At 41.5% G+C, this 24,761-nt stretch overlaps 1 protein-coding gene across 4 annotated transcripts in view; it reads right to left on the reverse strand.

The window, feature by feature from the left end:
• Positions 1 to 21,541, reverse strand: part of ZNF385B (zinc finger protein 385B) — a 407,917-nt gene extending 386,376 nt beyond the window's left edge. For all 4 annotated transcript variants that reach the window (XM_045480384.1, XM_045480383.1, XM_045480382.1 and 1 more), the window contains exon 1: positions 21,475 to 21,541. The gene's annotated coding sequence lies outside the window, so the exon portion shown is untranslated. The remainder of the gene's footprint in view (positions 1 to 21,474) is intronic.
• Between the last annotated feature and the right edge of the window lie 3,220 nt (positions 21,542 to 24,761).

Below are 24,761 nucleotides of genomic sequence, written 5' to 3' on the forward strand. Positions count from 1 at the left end.
CACCAGGTTAAATCCGTATTCAGGAAGATTTTGACAAGGTCCTCTAAACATGATGCAAATGAGTTTAGATTGTTTATGTGCGAAAATGAATCACAGAAGTTCTTCAATCCAAGCAATGCTATGATTGCATCTTTGTTTAGAAAGATTTCTCCAGTGGCATTATGGCATTGAGATGACAGGAGAACATGAACGAAAGCTGGGGGACCAATCAAAAATCCATTACAATAATCCAGGAGAAACAAATTCAGTATGGTCATTTTGTGGTTTGTAATTTTTAAAATCTCTGGTACCTAACACATTGTGATATATAAGGAATGATACAAAATTTGTTCCTTTAATTTTGAAGTTTCTATATCCTTGCATTGATTTCTCTTGCTTCTTGACTTCCCAGAACCAATCATTCAAGTCCTATTGACTCTAACTTTTTAGCATCTCTAGAAGCTCCTCTTATCTCTGCTAATGCCTTGATAAAGGCCGCATTTATCATATAGACTAGCATCCCTCAAATTATGTACAAACTGTTCTTGAGGATTCCATGAAAAGGAAATGTTTTCTTGTCAAATACTGTGGGGAAGTCCTGAGATAAACAAATTTAAATAGCTTGCTTATATGACTTGTGAATTCTTAGAGAGGGGAACCACATACAGAAGTTCTCCCTTTTCATAGAAAACCCAAGGACATCTCCAGGGTCAGTGGTGCACCTCAGAATATAGATTGTAAAATGCTGACATGGACAAACTAACATTTTTCTTGTAGTTCAGTAAAACTTCATTCAGTCTGCTGACTTTTCTGTATATATTATCCGCAGGAAAGAGATTGCATAGTGTAAAGTGGGGGGAAAACAGGTAATCATTTCTTGCAGTTTGAGTTTCAAACATTAGGGGAACTCATGGGCAACAGACTTGGAAGAATATGATGAGGAGGAGCAAACCTTCCTACATTTAGACTAAATAAAAGGGAGAGAAAGAGAAATAGCTAAAGGGTAATTGCAGAGATTTTGGACTTACGTGAATACCTGAAAAGGGGGGCCCAGGTCCCAGCCCACTCACCAGCCTTTCACTGAGCTCAGATGGAAGGAAAGGTAAAAAAATCCCAGAAGATTTGGTGTATCTAAGAAGCTAGGGAATCTGTGCCTTCTTGGGAAGATGGAGCCCTGAGAATAAGTTATGACTTTGTAAATAAATGGGTGAAATGTACTATATTCATGTCTCTATTGGAGTTTCTCAATGTCAGTAATATTAACATTTTGGTCCCAAAAAAATCTTTGTTGTAGGGCTGTCCTGTGCTTTAGAGGATGTTTAACAGCATTCCTGGCCTCTATCTACCTAATCCCCTTCCCCAGTTGGGATAACCAAAATATTTCTAAACATTGCCAAATGTGCCCGGGGGAGCGGGGGAATCCCAGAAAAAACCACTAACCAGGGCACCTGGGTGGCTCAGTCGGTTGAGTGTTGGACTGCGGTTCAGGTCATGATCTCACAGTTCATGACTTCAGCCTGCACCGAGCTTGTGGCTGTCAGCTCAGAGCCTGGAGCCTGCTTCAGATTCTATGTCTCCCTCTCTCTCTCTTTCTCTGCCCTTCTCCTGCTTGTGCTCTCTCTCTCTCAAAAATAAATTAATAAACATTTTTTTAAATAAAACCCACTAATCTAGGTAGATAGAATCCTAGACAGCTTCAATCATTTCCTCCTGGCACAGTATAGGTTACGAATAGTTGAATGAAAACATTTTGGAGGTTCTAGAGCAACCTGCATGGATGATGTGCTAAAACCAGATGGGACAGAGAAAAAGCAAATCCAGGGCTATGGATGCCAAAGAAGACCGATCATTCTCAAGGACAAAATGGTACACTCCCCATGGACACCTCCACATCATAGCTGCACTGGGTACGAATGGAAACACTGGAGCATAGCAGGTAGTGAGCTGCCTATGTTCAAATCCCAGCTCTAGTCATTAAGAGCTGTTGGACTTTGGCAAATCACAAAACTTTCTGGGCCTGTTTCTTTATCTATAAGATGGAGATAATAATAGCATATACCCTAAAGTTACTATAGTAATTAAATGAGTTCAAATTTATAAAGTATGTGCACTGTACATAACTAAGCTTTGAATAAGTCGTGGTTTTACATGTATATAAACACTCTGTGGACTGAGATCCAAGTCAAAGAAGGAGAATACAATCCTCAATTGTATAACTAAGTTTTTACCATCAAGTCAAATGAGGCTCACAACAGAAACTGAAATTTCTAGAAAAAATGAGTTATTTTTACATTACCAATTTGTGTTTAGAAATTTCTTATCACTATGTTGGTATCTTTGCATCCAGTCTAACTTTCTCTGTCTTCACCTCTCTGTGTGTCTTCCTACCATCATTATAATCATCATTCTACATCTCAAATTTGATCAGATAATGGGTATCTGATCAGTCATGGTCACAGAGAGATGCTTCAAGTGTTCAAAGCTATGTGGTAGAGGGTATAGCATGTGAGTTTATGGAGTTTCTGTGTAAAATTTTATTTGAAAAAGTGATATATGCTCCTTCAAAACATTTGAAAATCATTGGCCCACAGAGATTCCACCAGATGGCAGTCAAGCCCACCCATGAGCAGTCCTGGCCCATCCTTCCAGCTGTTTATAAACACAACTCTAGGATCCAGATGAAGAAAATCACTGGTAGAGAACACATGTGCTGTTAACTTCATAATTTTGCACATGCTAGTTCACCGGCTTGAAATAACTTTCTCTATCTCCTACAGATGTGATGTCAAGGAAGGGATCTTTTGCTGAGAAACATGCTCAGATTTGCATTTTTTATTTTAAATTTTTTTTTTTTCCAACGTTTATTTATTTTTGGGACAGAGAGAGACAAAGCATGAACGGGGGAGGGGCAGAGAGAGAGGGAGACACAGAATCGGAAACAGGCTCCAGGCTCTGAGCCATCAGCCCAGAGCCCGACGCGGGGCTCGAACTCACAGACCGCGAGATCGTGACCTGGCTGAAGTCGGACGCTTAACCGACTGCGCCACCCAGGCGCCCCCAGATTTGCATTTTTTAAAGAAAACTCATGAATTGGAGGCCTCTCCTTTGGTGCTGGGGGCCGTGCTTTATGTGCCGTAGGATTTTTTGCCAAGGCTGGAGACACCTATGATAAAATGCATGGCTTCCCTAAATGTATCACATTCCCTCACAAAGTCCTGCCACAGCACTGGGTTACTCCAAAGAAGGAGACTAACCTTGAATACACCAACTTTAGGAAATCAACTCTCTCCTTCTTTCATATTTCCCTGCTTACCCTTCTCAAAGTTCCCTGCTGCTCTTCCCTTCTGGAATACTGTCACCTCCAGGGGCCTCAAGAATACCAAAGCCAGTCTCTAGTCTATTATAGGCAACTTCTGCTTTCTTCTCTGCAAGGCAACTCTCCCCTGAGGCCAGGGGAGCACACAGGCCTGGCTGCCTGCTTGGAAAGGGAAAGGAAGTGCCCATGTAGAGTGAAACAAACTCTATCACAGTGAATCACGACTCCACCTGCATGGGTATCTCAATGAAGCACCACTTCTTTCTTCATATTTTTCATGAATAAGTTTAGTTTTGTGGTCAGAAGAATACATGACTAAAAAAAGTCCAGTCAGGACACACATTTATGTTGAAGCACCATTATGCAAGCTAATCTGTAATATAGGTATACGACAGAAAGCAGTATCTTGCCAGTAGCTGCCTTCTCCCTTTCCCAAACCTTCAGCATGGTTTATTCAGTGATGAAAAATGTTATTTCCTCAAGAGGGTCACCATTCATTGTCTTCACTCATGCATTGATGTTCATACCCTTTCAGTTCAATGCCACAACCCATCAGATCACCTTCTCCTCTGTCCCATTTGGCAGCCAGTCTCAGGACTGCTGCTGGTTTTCCATCTGTCAAATTCAATCTATCTTCAAAAGAGATGCAGGGCCTGGAGAGTAGACTGAGCAAAGAACAACGAAGGCAGGCTGATTTCACCCTGGATTTGGTCTTCTTTGAGGGGAGGAGGAATCCTAATAACATGGAAAATTCCTTAACGGGAACTTTGCTTCCCGGCTCTGTGAGAGTCTGGCTAGAACTGAGCTTCCAGCCTGGGAGATAACAACCCCATACAGTGAACAGCTTTTGCAGCTGTTCCTTGCCCAGCCATGAAGATTCCTCTTAACCTGCAGCAAGAGGGTCAAGGGAGGTAGCAGCCATTCTGAACAATTCTGTGCAGTGTGCTCACACTCCCTGTTACAGCAGATTGATCCAGAGACGATAGCTGATTCAAGCTAGCCACTTAGAGTGAATGAAACATTCCCACATAACTTCCATAAAAATAGAACCAAATGAAATGGGCTCTTTCATTTGCTAGTTGTGTGTCCTAGGGTAAGGCATTTAACCTCTCTTGACCTAGTCAAGTTAATAGTTTGAACTAGATGATGTTTAAATTTCCTTTCTACTCTTGCAGTATGGTTTTTGTGATGAAGGTGAGTTCTAGAGTCAGTGACAACTGGGTTCAAGATCATGTTCTGTCTGTTACTAGCCTTATTACTTAGAAACGTTCCTCAACTTCTTAAGCATCAGTTTCATTATGTGTAAAATGGGGATGATGATAATGTCTATCTTGTTATTAAAGGATATAATACATGTTAAGTGCTTAAAACACTACCACACACAGTAAGGTTGCCTGTGGCCTCTGGTTGCTATTGTTATTGTTGTTCTTTCTATGAAACAAAATTTGAAATTAAAGAATAGGAAGGAAGGAAGGAAGGAAGGAAGGAAGGAAGGAAGGAAGGAAGGAAGGAAGAAAGGAAAGGAAAGGAAAGGAAAGGAAAGGAGGAAGCCAAGGTGAAAATATAATTGTTCAATTAAAGGAATGCTTTGAATAAAAAGATCAAACCATTTAGTTTATCATTAGGGCAAAGAGGTAGAAGAAGGGTAGACAAAGAATCAGTATGACCCTCCAGTAATGTAAAAATGTACAGGATGTTTAGTTGTGTCCTTAAAAAAAAAGTAACACTATTTATCTCAAACTGTATCACTCTCAGAACATAAGTAAAAATCTAATAACAAAGGGTATTCCAAATACAAATAACATTCAGTAAAATCACAACTCTCTAACATATGATAAACTACTCAACTTGAAGAACCATACTGAGGACTTACTTTTTCCATTGCCTTTCTTTGTAACCTTGTCTTGGTGACATGTACAATATCCATATACCAGGGAAATCCTTCCTTCAAACATCAAGAGCATATGGCTCACTACTCCAACACCACACAAAATTGATTATCTCAGATCCAAATGATTTTCTCAACCCAGAAATTACTCTAAGTCCCCTAAAGATGGTAATGTTTTAAGAGTCTCAGAAAAAGAGTCTAGGATGTCTATTATAGAATATTTTTCTCTATACAGATGGTATGTCCTGGTAGCAACTTATGACATACATTTACTCAAATATGTAGCCTTATCCCAGTTCAACTCTTTGGTGAGTCAATGATCTGATTGGGTACAATGCAATGAATGGAAGAAGGCGATAGAATATGACAGGTAAGAGATAAAAATAAATAAATAAAAGAACCAGTTCTGTATAATGAGGCAGAATATAATGCCACCTTCAAGAGATGTAAAATCTCAGCAATAGATGGGCTGCCGTTATTGAAGGCAGTCGACCCAGGGTACTTCAGCCAGAACAAAAAATGTCATTCTGCCTATAAAGGTAAAAGCAAGTGTCACTAAAATTGATGGGGACAGGAATCAAAGATAAACTCATCATACAAAGGGCATGTCACATCTGCCTCTCGTATAAAAGAACTGTACGGATCACATGCGCATTTTTCACATCATATTTGTGAAGATTTGCAGCTCTTGTTCTATTTTCTGGGCTTGCATGTGCAAAGCACCATGTGCACAAATGACCGTTTCAGATGGGCCACACTAGGAACTTGGCAAGAGTTTCCCTATTTGGGGGATCCCCGGTACATCCTAAGGAATGCAAGAACTAAATGATCTATGGTTCCATATTTACAATGTGGTATCAGGTGCCCTAGAATTCAAAGTATGTTTATGGTGGTCTTGGACATCTTGGAACAAAATGAGTCACACGTCTCTGTCCTATTCAACTCTGTTGGCACTGTCAAAAGTTGTCATGTTGTGTGGCCGGCAGGACTTTTTCAAAGCCAACTGGTTCTTTTGATGAAAGACAAAGGGAACATTTCAAAGATTCTCTTAGACAATATTCTCCCCACTGACATATTGGCACGTGGTAGTGACTTTTAGTTGTGGAAAGTCACCTTGGAGGAGTTAATGACTTGCTGACTATCACAACAGTGATCAGTGCAGGATTATATCCCAAATTTGGTGTTATTTGGTTACTTTTATGCTTACATTTTAAAACCATATTCTTGTAAAGAACCTAGCATGTCTATTTTCAAAATATGGAACTTAGTTGGATCCAACAGCCTTAGGATCTTGAAGTTATTTCAGAACCAGAAGTACAGATTTAATTTAAGTGATCCTAATCACTCAGACATCTAATGAGATATGTTTCCCACTTGTCCTGTTACATTTACATATTTTTAAGTGAGAATTTGCTGATATGAGGTAGTGCTATTAGGAAGGAGTTTGCTCAGGAGCTAACCTGTTAAAGCCTTTAAATGAGACACACATTCCATAGCCTGTTTACCTATTTGTGTGATTCTATATAACCCCTCAAAATGCTTGGGAGGAAAAACTGTTTTATTTCACATATAAAATCTAGGAAGCTGCCCCAAGGCACCTTGGGCATAGTTTTCCTTTATAGAGTAGTCTCTCAGTGAACCCAGAGGGCTTGACCCTGTGTTGGAAGCAGGGGGCAGAGAGGAACTTTCGGTGGAAGCAGGAGGCTCCACCCAATTACTGTCCTCAGACTTCAATATGCTAAACACGGACAGGTTTATAATGGAGATTTGGATTCCGTAGGCCTGAGGTGGAGCCTAACATTCTGCATTTTTAAACAAGCTTCCAAGTGACATCAATGCTTCCTGTCCATGGTCGAACCCTAAGCAACTAAGGAGTCTGCTCTCCTTGGTGAGAGCCCAGTCCTGCTCTGCCACTGAACTGTGCCACTCTGGGCATGTTAGCCAGCTTCTCAGTGCTTCTGTTTCCTTTCCTATACTACCAGACAAGAAATAGAGGCTCTTAGCAAATTCAGAGAGTTGAAGAGAAAAATGGATAAATGAATTTAGGTGCATGCATTATGAAAAAAGTGTAAAGAGCTGCTTAATTAACAGACGTTTAAAATCATTGAAGGACATAAAGATAACTCTTCTCCTGAAACCAAAAAACTGGATGCTGTTGCTTCTGCTTCAAACTGCTGGTCTAGGTGTCTACCCTCTGGCCAGGCCACTGCTGATTACCTGGCCTTCTGCACAAAGTTATTTCTGAGTGGCCCCCTGGACTATACCCTGCACAACAGCACAATCCTCTGGAAAAATCTTCCAAAGTCCTACGTTCCATTAAAACCGTCTCAAGACACTAAGTTATTGAATGAAATTGTAGGGAGGAACAGGAGATAATTTATAGTTTATATAACTTTCTCAATGAAAATTTACCTATTGCTACCTGCTTGCCTTACACATGACAGAAGTGAGAGCTGGTGACTCTGTGTGCGATACCACAAAAATAATTAAGGGTAGAAATAGAACCAAAAACAATGTGTTTAGTTCCCAGTTCAGTCTGCCTTTGCTCCACAATGGAGGCCATTTTCCTAAACTCTTTCTTCTCAAGTTCCTTGAAAGTCATCCGCAGCCACTCTTGGTTTTGTGGCAGTCGATGGTAGTGGTGCCATCGGACCAAAGCAATGTTATACCAGATGCAGAGGAAAAAATGGTAGGAACAAAAAAAGAAGTAGTCCTCATAAATGAAGCAGGGAAAAAAGAAACATGTAGCTTCTGTAGCAGGTCATTCCCCCTTTGTCCCCGCAGAGGAGATTCAGGAAAGAATAACTGAAATACCTACTGGGTTTACAGATCCTCAGAGATGCTGTTACCTATTTTAATCCATTTTAAACAGAGCATCTTTTTAAAAGTATACTGCAACAACTAGGCCACCCTAGAACTAGAGTAACCGCTTGCCATATGATGAGGAACAGCTTGGATGGAGGGTCCATGATACCACACAAGCTCCAGAAAGAAGCCTGTGAGCAAAAGGGCATGACGAGCAGCGAGATCTGGACCTGGAAGGAGGCACTGCACATGAAAGGAACCAGCCTGGGATGCAGACTGATTAGCCGCGAAAAAGTGGTCATGGGTACCAAGCAAAGAATGAATTATGGCGTTGTGTGGAGAGAAATGGGCTCAGGGCAGATTTATTATGCTCCATTTCCACTAGCTAGCAGGCTGCACAGAGTCTCAGAGGTACAGATTTACTCAGGATTGAAATTTTACATCCAGGGACACTCTCAAATAATCTAATTTGGTGAGATGAGAAAATCGTATCTCGTAAAACTATCATCCCTTTTCAAAAGCCCATATAAAAGTTTACAGGCTGTTGAGGTATCTATCCAGAGCATGGGCTTCTATTATAGGCGATATGGAGACCATGGGCTCAAAGATGAAATTATTTTAATAAGAAATGTTACTACTCGGTATGTGCAGTTTGTTCTTTACAACCCGAACTTCATAAATTTTTATAAGGTGTCTATTTACTGTCAGATTGAGGAGCTGCTGTGTCACTGTTGCTCAGTCAAAGCTTTCGCAAATAAAAGAATCTTGGCTAGGTGTGATACATTATATGATATTAAGACAGACGACCCCGCACCCACTTCCAGTGTCTCCTCAGTAATATTCATGTCTTCTAGGTAAATGTTAAAATAAATATATTCCCAGTCACTGTGAAATGGGTTGCTCTTTTGGCCATTGTGCGTGTGAGAGCAGAATGCCTTGGTAGGAAAAGACCTTGACTATCCTCTCCTAATTCTCGATGGAGGAGAAATGATGTGCAAGAGCACAATATAACTATGCCAAGAAAACTTCTTCAGGACTTGTGTGTGGGTGTCTTTCAGGGGTTGGAGAAAAGAGGGGGAAAAAAGAGAGACAGGGGACTATTTCCAAATAATAACCATTATCATTTTCGAAGTGCTCATTATGTTTCTGGGGCAGGATTAGCATTTCATACATATTATCTCATTGAGTGCTTGTAGTGCTAGAGGTATGGAATGTCCTGGCCATTTTACAGGAGAGGAATCTTGACCTTAGAGAAGTTTACAATTTTCCCAAGGCCATAGAGCAGGGACTCGAGCCAGTGTGTCCAATCAAAAAGAACACTGTTTCATACCAATGTCACCTCCTGACACTGCTTCTCATCACCGTTCTAGATTCTTGGTCACCCAGGAAAACACTAGGCAGTGGCAAAGGACTTCAAGAAACCTTGGAGAGGAAAAGATGTTAGGAACTGCAGTATTTCAGACCTGAATGAGTCCCTGAAAATGGTGTTGACAAACTTCTCATTTTACTGGGAAGAAACAATGAGGTGGTCACAGAACTAGTTTGGGGTCACAAAGGCTAGTTAATAGCAGGAGCAGGATTTCCTCCTCATCCTACCAGTAATGCTGCCAAAGGTAACACCTCTGGTTGGGTTGCACAAGAGGTGGTTTTCCCTTTTTTAATTTTGGGGATTTTTTTTTTCTTACGTCATTCTCTTTCACTAGCTTTTCCTCTTCCCCTAAAATAGAATAAATGGAAGAGGTAATTAGGATGTGTTTAGGAATGGAAAGGCAGGGTCAGGAGGAGAAAGAATATTCTGGTATTTTTCCTTTTATTTCCTTACCTTGAGGACAAAAGTCATCCTAGGTATTTCTTCTGAGGAAGAGGTATAATGGAGGGAGTAATCAAATATTCATGTAACAAACATGAGCTTTTACTATTTGCCGGGTGCTTGAAAAGACACTAACTAGATGAACCAGTCAAAGGGGTCTGTTCTCAAAGAGCTTACAGCCAAGTAATAAAAATCAATACAATCAATACACACCTGATCATTATAATCTAATATTACAAACACCACAAAGAAAACAGAAGAAGTGATATGACAAGATTATCAAGGAGTTTAGCTTGGGGAGGATGAGTGTATAGGACAGTTTTTGTGAGTCACTGAAGATACAGGAAAGCATCTGCAGAACTCTGGCTAAGAGAGGACACATTGGGAGTTGTGCCTTTTGGCTGTTAAATGACATGATGCTCTGGCACATTATAGGTGCTCACTAAATGTAATGTCCTTAAAAAGCGGGGGACGGGGGGAAGGTGAGGTAATTATTCTTTCATCTTTTAAGGAGTCTAGAAGTACCTACCTCTTCACGTACCTCTTTTCTTATATGTCCCCCTCCCCTGCCTATAGTCACTCCTCAAATTATTTTATCAATAATGCCAAAAAGGGGATAGATTATAGTGATAGGCCAAGCTGAGCTTTCACTCAATCTTGGAATGCCTTGTATGTTTTTTCCGGTGGCTGATCCTCTCATCTGTCACCTACTTTCTCCTGGAGCAAGTACGAAACTTTCAGGGCACTACTCAACAGTATGTGTATCATTAGAAAGTTCTCTCTCATATTGAACTGAAATCTGCCTCCCTACAATTCCACCCACTGACTCTAACTGCACCTGCTTGAACTTGAGGAATGAATTTACTTCTTTGTCCACATGTCACCCCTTCAAGTGTTTGTAGGCAGCTTCCATGTCAGTTCAAAGCCCTTTTATCTTGCACCCGATGGTGAGGCATGTGCCTTGTCCTGTCATTAAAGAATGTTAAGAAATGGCAGCACGAGGGTGGAGAGACTTACAAAAATTCTGCTTTGTCTTTCTTCATGCTAGGCTGCTTAGAGTGGCTTCAACCAGTGCTGAAATCATGCTCTCAGTGCACACTTTCTTATAGTCATAACAGAGCTTGACAGCAACAAGGAAGTGGGTTGGTTCCAGAGGTCTCTGGAGTAGTGCAATCTCCCTAAGTAAGCACAGGTCCCAGATACTACTAAAAACCCTCCCATCCAACACACATCATTATTAGCCCTGACGAATGGTTCTGATCTCATCTTTCAAATGTTTTTCCTAATGTTAGAAAAAGAAACTTACCATGTCACCAGTAATTATCTCTTGAGAAGATCCATAAAGCCTGACTTTCCTATCTCCTATATGCATTAATTCCCTCTCTCATTTAATTTGATGGGTGGTATCATTTTCCAGGTAGGTATACCTTTTTGCCAATCGCCCAACTTTACCAAGCCCTGCTCCCTTTAGTTACCAGTAAACCTTCCTTACTGTTGAAGAAAGAGGTTGACATCTAGGAGGACTGAATCAGGCTACACATAAGGTTCCATCAAAACATGACCTTGCAATGAGGAAATGTTAAACTATTGACTTTTATAACACCTCACCCTCAATCAATCTCTGAAGTTTTATAGATAAAGGAGTATTTAATAAGACAGAAAACTGTTGCTCAGATTTTAAAATAATCAATGACAGGGGCGCCTGGGTGGCGCAGTCGGTTAAGCGTCCGACTTCAGCCAGGTCACGATCTTGCGGTCCGTGAGTTCGAGCCCCGCGTCGGGCTCTGGGCTGATGGCTCAGAGCCTGGAGCCTGTTTCCGATTCTGTGTCTCCCTCTCTCTCTGCCCCTCCCCCGTTCATGCTCTGTCTCTCTCTGTCTCAAAAATAAATAAACGTTAAAAAAAAAAAAAAATTAAAAAAAAAAAATAATCAATGACAGAGTTGTTCGTAATATAATATTTAATCATTTTCAATGTCACTTTTGTTTGTTATTTCATATAGCAACACTAGAACATTTTCTAATTTATATTTTTAAATGGGTCTACTGAAATACATGCCCTGAAGACAGACCTGTTACACATACACAGTAATTTTTCTTTCTATAGTTCTTGATAATTGAGAAATATGGTTTCAAGAATTCAAATATTTCTAAAGATCAGGTTGCCTTTCCTCCATGCCAGCCAAGAGCACATTACACTGTTCCTTTTTCCAAAGCACTTTAAGAGGAAGACAACAGATCTGAAAACCTGTGAAATTCTCGACAAATTTAAACCCTGCTTATGTAAGCTATACACAGGGAGGCAAGAAAGACTTCAAGGATTTAAAAAGGCTTAAAGGGGTCTCACTGCCAGGGCAGCAGCAGTTTGAATGTGTGCCATCACATCTGTACATTTGGCACAGTCACTTGGGTCTCTACTTGGCAGCTGTGGAAAAGAGAAGACAGGAAGAGACCAGAGAGACAGGAGCCTGTATTTCCCATTATAAAACCACAAGGACAGGAGAAATGGCTGTTCGCAGGATGTAGAGATGGGAGATGCCTGGAGATGTGAGAGGGAAGAAACACTGCTGACATTCAGTAGTCATGGTGGTCTCTGTACTGGCCTTATGGTCACTGCAGTTGGTGTGGTCACCACAAGCACTGGGGTTGTCTGAAGCTGTGAGCCATGTAGGCAGAGGCTAGCTCTATAGGACACTGAATAGAGAACTTCATCAAGGCACAACCATCATCTGGGGAACCAGGGAAAATCCTGGCTCCAAGACCTCACATCCCACCATCTTTTTCTTTTTTCTTTCTTTCTTCTCTTTCTTTCTTTCTTCCTCTCTTTCTTTTTTCTTTTTCTTTTTTTTTTTTTTTTGTACAGTTAGGTTTGGGCCCTGGAATCTGAATATCACACGTGAGCTCACAGGGACACTGAGGCAGGTGGTCAGTGGTCCACATTGCTATGGAGAACCATGGTATAGGAAAACCTGTGGCTGAAGGCCACTGGGTAGTCAATGATAGAATACAGCCTTGTTCTCTAGAATTTGCACATGACAGGCTCCACATGAGTGACTCAGAGCAGCTTAAGGAAACAGTGTCCTGTGGTTAATACATCATAGAGGAACTGAGCTTGGCCTATTTAACTGGACTTCTACTAAGAACCACAGTAATTCTGATACGCATCCTGAGTTGAGAACTAGTGTTAATCTAGGGAACTAGTACTAATTTCTAAGTGTGGTCTGTGAATCAACTGGGATACTTACAAAATATTTTGATAAAATATTCAGATTACTGAGTCCTACCTCAAGACCTGGTGAGTCAGAAACTTTGAGGGTGAATTCCAGAAATTTGCACTTTTTTGCAAGCTCTCTGGGGATTCTTTTATATACTAAAGTCCAAGAATCACTGTACTAGAGACATTTTTAGGATCAGCCTAGGGCCACAAGCATGAGATACAAGAGGAAGGCTATGCAAAAGCGGAACAAGATGAAGATTTTACCTTCCACATTCTGAGTCTTATTCCCACGGAAATGAGACTGACCATTAAGAACCATAGACGTAGTAATTAGGTACATATGGACTTAAACTCTTTCTTTGGTAATCCTGAATATAGTTTACCAATTATGTTTTGTTTTGGGGCTTTATTGCTAATTATTTTGTTGTCTAAATTCCAACTTAGACAATCCAATGCAGGTATTAAAATAAATGCCTGTGAACCCAGGAGGATCCAGGTGACTATTCAACCATAATCAGATACCTGAGAAGAGTCTGTCCTTGAATGAGTCCACCCTGGCCACAGATCCTGGTTACATGAGCTGGCTCCTCTATCTGGATCACTCTCTGATTTGGATCACTTGCCAAACTTTCCGGGCTTAGACATGAGTCCCAGGTTCACGAAGCACATTCACAGAAGCTATATCTTAAACTACTTGGTCTTTTCAAAAATCCTACAGCCTGAGTTATATATTTTGTTATTAAAAATCTGCCTGTGCTTCACATGATTATAAATTTTCTAGAGTCCTTGTAGTGCTTACAGTTCCACACCTCTATTATTTTATTTCATTGTTCTCCTAAAGTAAACAAGGAAAGGTAGAGAAGAAAGTAACATATATTTGAAAAATACAAAGTAAGTTTCAAACTGCAGGCGCAAAACTTAGAGTTGCACAATTCTCTTGGCAAAGATATCAGTGTATCTGTGAGGTATTTGATATTAATTATTTAACTGTATTATGCATACTAATGGCTACCTTTATGGGTACTGGACTTGGCTAAGTCCTAAGAACTTTGCTAAGTATATTACGTGTGCTCATTTTTTCTGACAACAATCCCATGAAAACTTCTCATTGCCTCTTAAACTGAGGAAACTAAGGCACAGAGAAGTTGAGTGACTTGGTTAAACTCTCAGCTAATAAGGGGAAGAGTTGAAATTTGCATCCACAACCTCTGACTCCAGAGCCTGAATTCAACCATTAGACTATATACTACCTTCTATCTTCAATTGTGTAACATATGCAGGTAATGGATACATTTAACCAGCAGCCTTTCTAGATGTTATGTAAGACCCTGTGCAATGACCAATTCATTAAAATAAAAATATTCATATATGTAAAATAAAAATGTCGGTATTTACATACAGGTGTGTTTTTTATATACAAAAGTATGGTATTTTGTGCTTTGTGTTCTTACTCTCAGTATTGTATTTTAGGTAAAATATATATTTTAGGTAAAATACATTTTAGGTAAAATATATTGTAATACCTCTCTTCCTAAATCTGTAAGGTATGGTTTTCTCACCTCTAAGGTATCAACTCTAAAGACATCAAAAGATTTATATAATTTAAATTTTAGTGTTAGTACCAGTAGAGCTTTTCTATCCTTACTTGTAATCCCTAATTTCCTTAGGCTCAAATTTTAAATACTCTAGATTCTCTGGTCTTATTTTACCAATTTATCAATGAGCATATTGCACAAGGATCCCTTTTAACCCTAAAGACTGTATAGTAGTCATTTTTATATCCTTAACTAATATTTTACAGAAATAGCAATCTACTAAGCCTGAGAGTAATTAGAATCTGAATCTTGATTTGCAACTAGTAGAAGTTGATCAAGAGTCCAGGCCTTTAGACTCTGAAAACCGCACATAATAGACTAACCATCAGACTGACCACTTTAACCAATACACATTAAAAATCACAGCTCTCTGTAGAATTTTACACAATTTTAACACAAGCATATTAAAGCAAAGATTGAAAAAAAGAATTAGCTAAACATTTCTCACAATGAACCTTTTCTTAGTGTAGCTCAAAAGTTCTTTTTAATATGTCATAATATCTTCTTAATTGTGTTATTTTAAAAAGTACACATCAAAATATGGAAAATAAACTTTAGAAAGGTTTAATCAGTTTAAATGAAAAATCCTTTTCCTGATCAAAAAGTAAATAATGCAGAAATGAAACATTTTATCCTAAGAGAAAATGGTGAGTAACAGTGGCCATCTGCTGTTCTTTTACATTCAAAGGCCATCAGCATCACAACCCCTGATTACTGACAACTAGATACCTAAGCCAGGCCCACTGTAATTACTGAATATCCTTTCACTTGCTTCCAGATGTATACAGAAAAACAAGGGATGTAGGCCCTTAGTTAACATTGGTTATATCCATTTATCCAATCTTTGCTTTGCCAATATGATAGCATTATAGCATAATGGCTATTCTAGAATCTCAGCCAAAAAGAGGAGAAAAAGTTTATTAGCTTTAGCCTGCACAGAACAGGGTATCTCTCTGTGTGTGCTTTTTAATTTTTAAGTTCAGTTTCCCATTATAAACTCAGAAATGTAAATGCTTAACACATTTATGTTTATTTCCAAAACAAAATGCTCTCTTAGACCCATGAATTTCAACCCTTTCTATTTGTTGATTATAGAAATCTCTTTGTTTTTTTTTTCTTCTTCTTTTTTTTTTTTTTTATTATATGAAATTTATTGTCAAATTGGTTTCCATACAACACCCATAGAAATCTCTTTATTAAAGAACAAAGTCATTTTTCATGAAGTAGGTATGAAAGCCTGGTCATCTTTTTGTATCCGTTTATATGTGTTTTAATCTTTCTCTGCTATTTATGAAATCATAGAGTTGATGTGGCACCAAATGGATCACAAATAAAAGGGTGATTGGTTTTTATTAATATATATGCCCCCTTCTGTTTTCTTTCACTGACTTCTGAAAAATGTGCTCATAAATTTCTTCTCAAAGTGATTATACTATGCTGAATATCTTGAAACTAAACAGGGGTGAGAAGAATGTTATATCTGAGACGAAATGACCCATAAGTAATTCAGTGGATACATATTGTAATGGTATGATTATCAGGACAAACAACCACTACTGTTTCTTCAACAACCACAATATGCACAGGATTCCACCGAAGGCCCCATGTATCCTCACAATAACCAAGTCACAATAACCAACTTCATTTCACAGATGAAGAAATTGAAGACCCAAGAAGTGAAGTAACCTTCCCAAGCTCTCAAAACTGGTGAGTAGCAAAGTCTGGGTTTGGCTAAGCACAATGCTGAGTTCTTAATCATCACTCCATACCACCTTTACAGATCAGATACTGTAGCTCTCTACCCATGCTGGGAATTAGAATAACTTGGGGAGATTTAAAAAAATACTGATAAATTAAATCATTCCCTTGAGATGAGCTAAAAACATCACTACTTTTTAAGCTCCAGAATTGATTTTAGTGTTAATCCAGGGTTAACTACTGGATTTGCGAATGCCAAGGTATAGGTTTTTTTTTTTTCCATTAGATACATGAGTCTTCCTCTGAGTAGCACAAAAACAAAAGTTCAAATTGTTTATCTAGAACAGAAACATTAGATGAGGGCACACACCAACACCAGAATCATCAGATGATCCTTGTTTCCTCCCCCAACCAGCTCCTCTGCCCCATGTGAAGATCTCACATGCATCTTAGTGCTGAGGTAGACCTCTAACCGCAAGTGAAGATACCAGAAAGAAACAGTTTTGTCCAACATCTCATGCTCACAGTCAAGGCAGAATAAGAACTGGAGCCTCCTGCACCCTCTATCAGGGCTCCTTTCTCAGAAAAAAAAAAAAAAAAAAAAAAAAAATTGGAAGCAATAGGAAAACAGTTGGGGCAGGGAGTCAGCCAAGGCATCTGAAGAGAATTTTAAGAACCAGACAGAGCATAGGAAAGAAAAAGAATCATAGCAGAGTTAGAAAGGAGAACAACCACAATCTGAATATAATGAGAAAATAAGAAGGAATATATAACAAAGAAATATCATTGGCCAGAGAAAAATAAATTAGGGAGAACTAGCCGCTGCAACACTATCTCAGCAAAATGAAGAAAAATTCCAAAGACATCACCACAGCTTCCACTCAGGCTTGAGAAGCATGTCAAGGCCTCAAATACTTTCAGCATAGAAAGTAACATGGAAGCAAGCACTAACTGTAGGAAAATCACCAGACAGAGAGGCAGGAGCTGCTGGAAACTCCCCAAACTGTGAAGTTATCTACTACCTTACTCAAGTTCAAGGATCAGCTATTTCAACATCAGCTGGGAATCCCTTAGAAATGCAGTACCTCTGGCCCCAAGTCAGACCTGCTAAACCAGAATCTGCACTTTAATAAGATCTCCTTGTGATTTAGATGCATATTCAAATTTGAGAGCCCTGGTTCTACTGTAAGAGCCGCACTGGGTTGTTAAAACAAGGAGCTATTACAGGCAGAAGCTGGGACTAGAGAACTAGGTAGAATTCAATCTAATTAAATTACTTGTTGATGTCCCACAATAAGCCAGCCCCCAACCCCCCGCTGGGTATTTCAGGAAAGGAAGGCCTGAGGTTAGACAAGGTTGGTGTGGTGCCCTTAGGGGACAATGCAGAAAGCACAAATATAGGAGGAATACAATGACTTGTGCTCCAAGAAGAGGCCAAGCAAAATGTTACAGGGTTTGGAGGAGCAGAAACTGGAGTTCAGAGACGTGCAGAGCAACTCCATGGACTTTCTGACAGCTGGAAATGGTAATGGGGAAGTGGGAGGGCCTATTCCAGGCAGAGGGAACAGCCTAGGCCCAGACAGAGAACTCAGAAGCCAGCTGTGTGTTGAGGGAACACTGCCTTCTGCCTAGAGCAGTGTTTCCAATAGTTTCAGGGAGACTCACAACTCTGACGATGCCTCAGACCCTACTAAGGGTAGGGATGGGAGGTCAATGGGATTGCTGGGGCCCCATTTCAACCACATAAGATTATATTTTAACAGTGGATTCCATCATTGAAAATTAACACGTAAAGCATATCATTGAGCTAATACAAGAGGTATTTCCAAAAGTACTACTTACAGCTGTGCCTGGCATGCGGCAGACACTCAGATATCCATAAAATGGTGAATGAACAAATGAATGAATGAGAGAGTGAATCTATGAGATCAGAGTAAAAATGTGGAGCTACTTTTGGCCTGGACTGCAAAGGGTCTATAAAATGTCAGAGACGAGGTTCATATGGTATTTGGTAGGCCACTGGGGAAAAGTTCATTAGCCAGTGTCTGAGCTTGGCTCTGCTTTAAGAAGCTTATTCTGCAAACCAAGTGTAAAATGGGTTGGAAATGAGAGAGACTGGATATGGGAAACTAGTCAGGAAGACATTAGTGTAGTCTCTAGAAAGGGATACGAGTCTGAACAAAGACAGTCCCTGTGGGAATAAAAAGGTGGAGAAGAAGGCATTATGAGACATCATATGGAGATGGAGTCCTTAGAACTTATCTGTGAAATTATATTTGGAAAGCAAAGATATTGGGAAGGTCCTGGGTGACTGGGGGGAATACAGAAATTGGCAGTCACTTCTTTTCCTGTAACAAGAAAGATGTTGATTAGAGTTTAGATCTGTTAGTTTAAGGCACTTGAGAAATATAGAGGCATCTCACAGCTAATTCAAATTGTCAATACAAAATTTAGGAAGGAAAGTAGACTTAGGAATCCCACTTTTGGAAAATAATCCAGCACTAATAAAGAGACACCATGAATAAAAGGTAACATGCAAAAAAGCAAAAAGGAGATCATCTATAAAGCAAAGAGGATCAGAACTGCGGAATAAAAAAAAATGAAAAAGAAAAGGTAGGATAAGAAGATGATACTGAGACACAGGAGACAGAACTAGGGGACATGGCAGAATAGAGACAGTGAAATAGTGTGGGTGGGGGGAGTCACAATAAAAACACAGAAGTATAACGCAGTGGGAAATTGGGACAAATACACTCATTGTTCTTTAGATCTTGGAAGACATAGGATCTTCCAGGAACAGCAGAAAGCCAATTCTGCTCTTTACTTATATGAGCAAAGATTTTCACAAATGAAGCCATTACTCCTGTGAGAAGTAAACTAATCGCTAGTATTTTTTAATATAAATTGCTATAAAAAATCATGCAATGATATCTTCAAACTCAGCTGGAAGAAAAAATCTAAAGTAAGGGGAGGTGGTCTAGCAATTGAAGATTCTTATCTCTTCCATGGTGGGAGCTCCACACAAGCATTATGCTGAGTAGACATTTTACCTTTCAGAATTATGTTTGTTTTGCAGGATTTTTTTTTTTTTCTCTCTGAGCCAGGTCACTAGCCTGAGAGAAAGAATGCTGAGAACACCTGATATACCTTGATAATCCTTAATGAATGATAGTTAATGCTTGGTAAAGTTATCTTCTAACTGCTGACAGGTCTCACTAATTGGCCATGTTTAGGTGACAAGTACTAATGACAGTTCCTTCTCTCATCTGACTGCAGAGGAGACACCTCCCTTGGTTCCCTTTCTGCCTCCGTTCAAGAAGGATACATTAAGTTCACTGTTCTCTTTTTGCTCAGTGAATCTGTATATTTGGTAAAATGCTATTAAATATCACCATTGTTTTCTTTAATATAGGTGCTGCTTAGCCATTAAACTTCTATAAAGACATCATTACTTATGTAACATAAAATAATATAATGCAAATGAAGTACATAAGGAATGGAATTATGCTGCAAAACATTTATCTCACTGGGATGATTCCAGGGAGAGCAGTAATTTTTCCTTTGGTAGGAGAATTCACCTTCTCAAAAGCATTTTACTACAAACGCATCCATGAGAGGTCAAGGAGATCTACAAGAATAGCTATTTGATTTGTGGTTTTCATTCCAAGCTTCCTCAAATCATTTTTGGAAATGAGTAGCAGTGTAAATTATAAATCCACAAATATTTGATTTATGGGAATACAGCATCTGAACTACAACCAACAGTTTGACTAAATAAACATTTTTTTCCACCTCAAAAGCTTTAAGTAACAACAGAACTTGCAATGCAGTATTTGCATTCTAAGGGCATTTATCTATTACAGAGAAGAGGCAGCACATACTCAATGCACATATGCATCAAAATAAGATGAAAGGAGTATGATATGAAAACCGGTGAAATAGGGTCCTGAAATATTTAAGGGAGCTCTTTCAAGCCAAAACCTTTAACTTTGTCTAAGATGTAGCTTATTGACTTTATGAAAAGCCTTCTTTTTAATTTGATAAATGTATTTTCTACAGCTTATGCATTGTTCTGAAGCTGCCAGTTTCCAAGCTTGAGGCTGGACCCTATCACACAAATGTTTTATTTCTATTTGAGCATCTTTTGCTACATCTTAACAAAGTTTGCATGTACCTTGGTGTAATGATCCTGAGCAAAGCAAACCCGAAGAGAAATGCAAACCACATCTCCACATGAAAATGAAGATGACGTTTCCTAATCCAAGAACTTTTGAGAGCATTCCAAAACTGTGTTTATTTTGTACTCATGGGGGCCGGGGCTTGATGGCAATTTATTTTCCTTGAAGGACTACAACACTCCCCCATCCAGGTTCACCATAAAAACTGTTTGTCCTCCAGAGCCTGGGGAAACATTTGGGGGAAGCATCGTCCTGCCAGCTCTCCCTTCTTCCCCACGGGCCCCCGCAAATAACAGTGGCGAAGCAGATGGTCCTCCCCCTCCCCTTCTCCTTGTCCCTTCCGCAGTCCCACAGTGTCCTCCCATCTTGCATTGACACCTTCACCCAGCGCCCCCGCCCCCACCCCAGGCTCCCAGCAAGTGCAAACTTTGGGGACCTTCTTTCTGCCTCACCGCCCCCATTTCACCTTCTTTCAGCTGCAGAACTTTCTCAGAACCCTAAGTGTGGACTTCTATCTTCCTCCCACATCTCCCCAAACTACCCATTTCCCTGTAATGAAGAGACAGACGCCCAGCCCCAAACTTCCAAGCCCAAGTGACGGAGGCACTGCGGCTAACCACAGAGGGGCACTCTCCTTGTCCTCTACCCTTCTCCATCCTCCCCTCCGTCCTTGGGAATCCGAGCCCTGGAGCCCACGCTGGGGACTCCTTGATTCCTTTGGCTTCCACGCCTTCCTCCTAACTCCAAGGGCTCACAGGAGCCTCACGCCACAGCCCGGGCAAGCGGCGGTTAGGCATCCTCCTCTACAAGTGGGACCGCCGGACAAAGTGCAAACTCTAGGGGGGGCTGGGGGGACGGGGGGAGGCTCCCGGCCCTTCCCTCGGGCGGCGCGCCCCGCTGCCCGCTCGCCGAGAGGAGGCGCGCGGGCCGGGGCGGGAAGGCGGCGCGGGTCCCAGGGGCAACGGGCTGGGCTGGGCGCCCGAGGCTTACCTCGGCGCGCGGGCCGCTGGCGCGTGGGGCAGTGGCTCCTCCGGCCGGGAAGCTGTTGCTCGCGCTCCGGCGGCTGCGGCGGTCCCGCCGGGGCTGCGCTGGAGCTCCGCGCAGACGCTCTCCCGCTATCTGCTGCAGCCGGGGCGGTGGCGGCGGCGCCGGCGACAGCTCGGCCCGGCGCGGCCCCGGAACTGTCCAACTCTGGCGGGCGCGGGGCTGAGGCTCCCGGCCGCGGCCCCGGCGCTGAGCGCCTGCGCGCCCTGCCTCGCCCAGGTGAGGGGCGTGTGCCTGGAGCCCGCGGGGCGCGCCCGGCCGGGGCTGCGCTCGGGCCCGGCCCTCTGGCGCGGCCCACGACCCCGGGGGTTTGGACGCGCCGATACCACTGCCACGCGCCGAAGCTGGTGGACGGTTTACCAGGCAGGGACTCGCGAGGCACACGCACTAGGGCGAATGAGGCGGGACCGTTCGGGGGCCCGTGGCCACTGCAGAGTCTCCCGCAGCATCGCTGCCTTTAAATCCCGCCTTTCCAGGCGTGCGCGCACAACGAGGGAGAGGAGGCTCCGTCCCGACCCGAGCTCCGCGCGGTCCTCGGCCTCGGGGCTCCAGCCCCTGCAAAAATTCTTGGCAACCGCCGAGGTCCCAACGCCGAGATGCCAAGCGGCGCGGTGGGGCGGATCTTTCAAATATTAGTCAAGCCAGAGTGAAACTCTTCTTGGAGGTCGTCAAGCCAACTATTTGTTTTTCCTCTTTGACCGGCTCTCGGCTTGAAGACCACACTGAGCAGCCTGGGCATTTTTTGGCGGAGCCGGGAAGGCCCGCAGCGCTGAAGGCATCGCAGCCTCGCCGCGGATCGGAAAGGCTTGGGGGGGGGGGGGGGTGCTTCTGCTCCTCTGGGTTTCTTTCCGTGTTTATTTAAGTTTTCAAAACTAAAACGTGTCATTGGTAACCCCGATGTGGGGCATCTGCTGAAAACAGTGCAGACAGCCAAGGTGCTGGGTTCTGAAAGGGAGAGCGCTTGGAAAGAAAACATTTAAGGGGGAAGGAAAAATAATTTTAGAAGAGCAGTTTTCTGAGATTACTTCTTTGGGTGGAGAAGTTCAAGAGTAATAAATGACAAGAGATCCGTGTTACACGGCAGAGATTTTTGTTTTTATTATTTTTGACCAAATGATTTTAAAATAATATTCTCAAATGATTGACACTAACTCCATCAATAATTAAGCCCGCAGCTGTTAATGTCTTGGCATAATCGTCCAGGGTAAATATCTCAGTGTCCAGCCAAAGCCAATGCTGGTCTCCAGGGTGGGTCTGAGATTTGACAAACACACCCACGCACACCATCCTAGAGCTTTCTAAAGGAGCAGGTTGTGTTTATTAACCACCTTGGAATTTAGGGTTTACTGAGGCACCAGCACACCTGAGCTACCAGGGTGAGAAGGAGCATTAATCTGACATAGCTTTTATAGATTTAGAATTCTAATTACCTTCACACCCAGGTATGTATTCTCACTTACTCATTACTAAGGACAGATGCTGGTGTGTTTATTCTTAAATCTGTACCCTATTTGAAATTGCTATGTACAGGAAGTAAGCACCAACATTAAATCATTATAACCCACATATCACGAGTTATGATAATTGCTTAAGTTATCTTTCACAAAATTATGGCCTTAAGGTCTCCTCCCATCAGTGAAAGTTGTACTGAAAACAAGTCTTTCATGAGTCCCTGACGGTCAGTAAGGTGGGGTTCTGGCAGACTGGGACAGGCAGGAAATTCCAGAGGCAAAAGCCTTCCTTGAGAAAAACACCCAGCTCCCAGTGCCCTGCACTTCAGAACTGGGAGCAGTGTGGTTGCTACTGAGCTCAGATAAGTATTGGTATCTCCAGGTATCTAAGGTGCAGAGAAAGGCAGAGGGACCCTTAAAGCCTGAAGTCAGTACCTCGGATTGCACTTGCAGGCAGGTAACCTCTGCCCAGTGGAACACCTGTGAGAAGTGTTCCCTGTGGCTTGCACAATTTAGCAGCATGTGCATTTTTTATGTCCTGCAAACTGCAACCATATCCTTCTCTCCTCCCTGTCTATTTTTAATCACCTATAGCAGAGACTTATGGTGGAGATTAATTTGAGGGCTACATTTCCTAACAACAGCTGAAAGAAGCATAAAATAGAGGCAGACAACTCTCAATTTTTTTACCTATGACACAACTAAGAACTGTGCCTGCATGTCCTTAGCCAAGACGGGATCAAAGTCTCTGGAGGCCAGAGCACTGAAACAATCGCAGTGTGTCCCTTCTAAATATGCTTCAACATGGAAACATTAAACTAAGAAACACAGAATTTAAATATACAGAAACAATAGCTTTTCCCTAGATTTTCTGATTGCAAATGTGTGCTTATTGGATAGCTTGGCATTGCCTATGCCTGTGGTATCTGACATATGGGGTCCTCCTATCCTCAAACTCTTGGACCATCATTTTCCTGGAACCTTTATTACTCATTCCTGGCAAGGATGGTGTAAACCAACTCAGAGAATTATTAGCTTAGGGGAGGAGCACTGGGAGGACTGTCAGGACAGCAGCAACACAGAGGGATTGTGCAGCACAACAGGTCCCTCAATAGTGAGGAGGAATGTAGCAGAAAAGGATTAATTTAAGCCTTTTTCCTACAATTTGTGTTTATGAGGTGTATGGGGCTTTGGTTCTGAAATACTGATGAACTTAGGTGGACAAACTCCTTTTAACTATGTCCACATATAGGGCACCTAGCTAGCTAAGTCAGTACAGCATGTGACTCTTGATCTTTAGGTCATGAGTTCAGGCCCCATATTGGGTGTAGAGATTACAAAAAACAAACAAACAAACAACAGCAGCAAGAAAAACTATGTCCACATAGTCACAGTATCCATTGGATTAAGAACTTGGTGATAAGAACAACATCAACAAATGGAAAAGATTTCATAAATCACTTAGTTTTACTCAGTAAGAAGTGGGTAACAGTTTTCTACCACAAGATGTTATAAAACAAGGCCCTATAGATATTTTAGACTGCTTTGCCGCCATGAGCAACACCTGTCTCAGGGCTGAGGGCCATATTTTGCAAACCATTCTTGCAGTGGAAGAAAACGGACCAGGATAGAAAACTTGAATTCCAATTTCAACTGTCACTTTTAAGCCTGGAGACCTCAGTTTCTTCGTCTGTAAGACAGGACAGTTATATCAGCCTTGTTTCAATAGATTACTGTGATGCTCAAAAGACAATGGTATACGAAACACTTTGGAAACTATGG

This window comes from Leopardus geoffroyi, chromosome C1 (genome assembly GCF_018350155.1).
Source record: "Leopardus geoffroyi isolate Oge1 chromosome C1, O.geoffroyi_Oge1_pat1.0, whole genome shotgun sequence".
NCBI classification, from domain to species: domain Eukaryota; kingdom Metazoa; phylum Chordata; class Mammalia; order Carnivora; family Felidae; genus Leopardus; species Leopardus geoffroyi.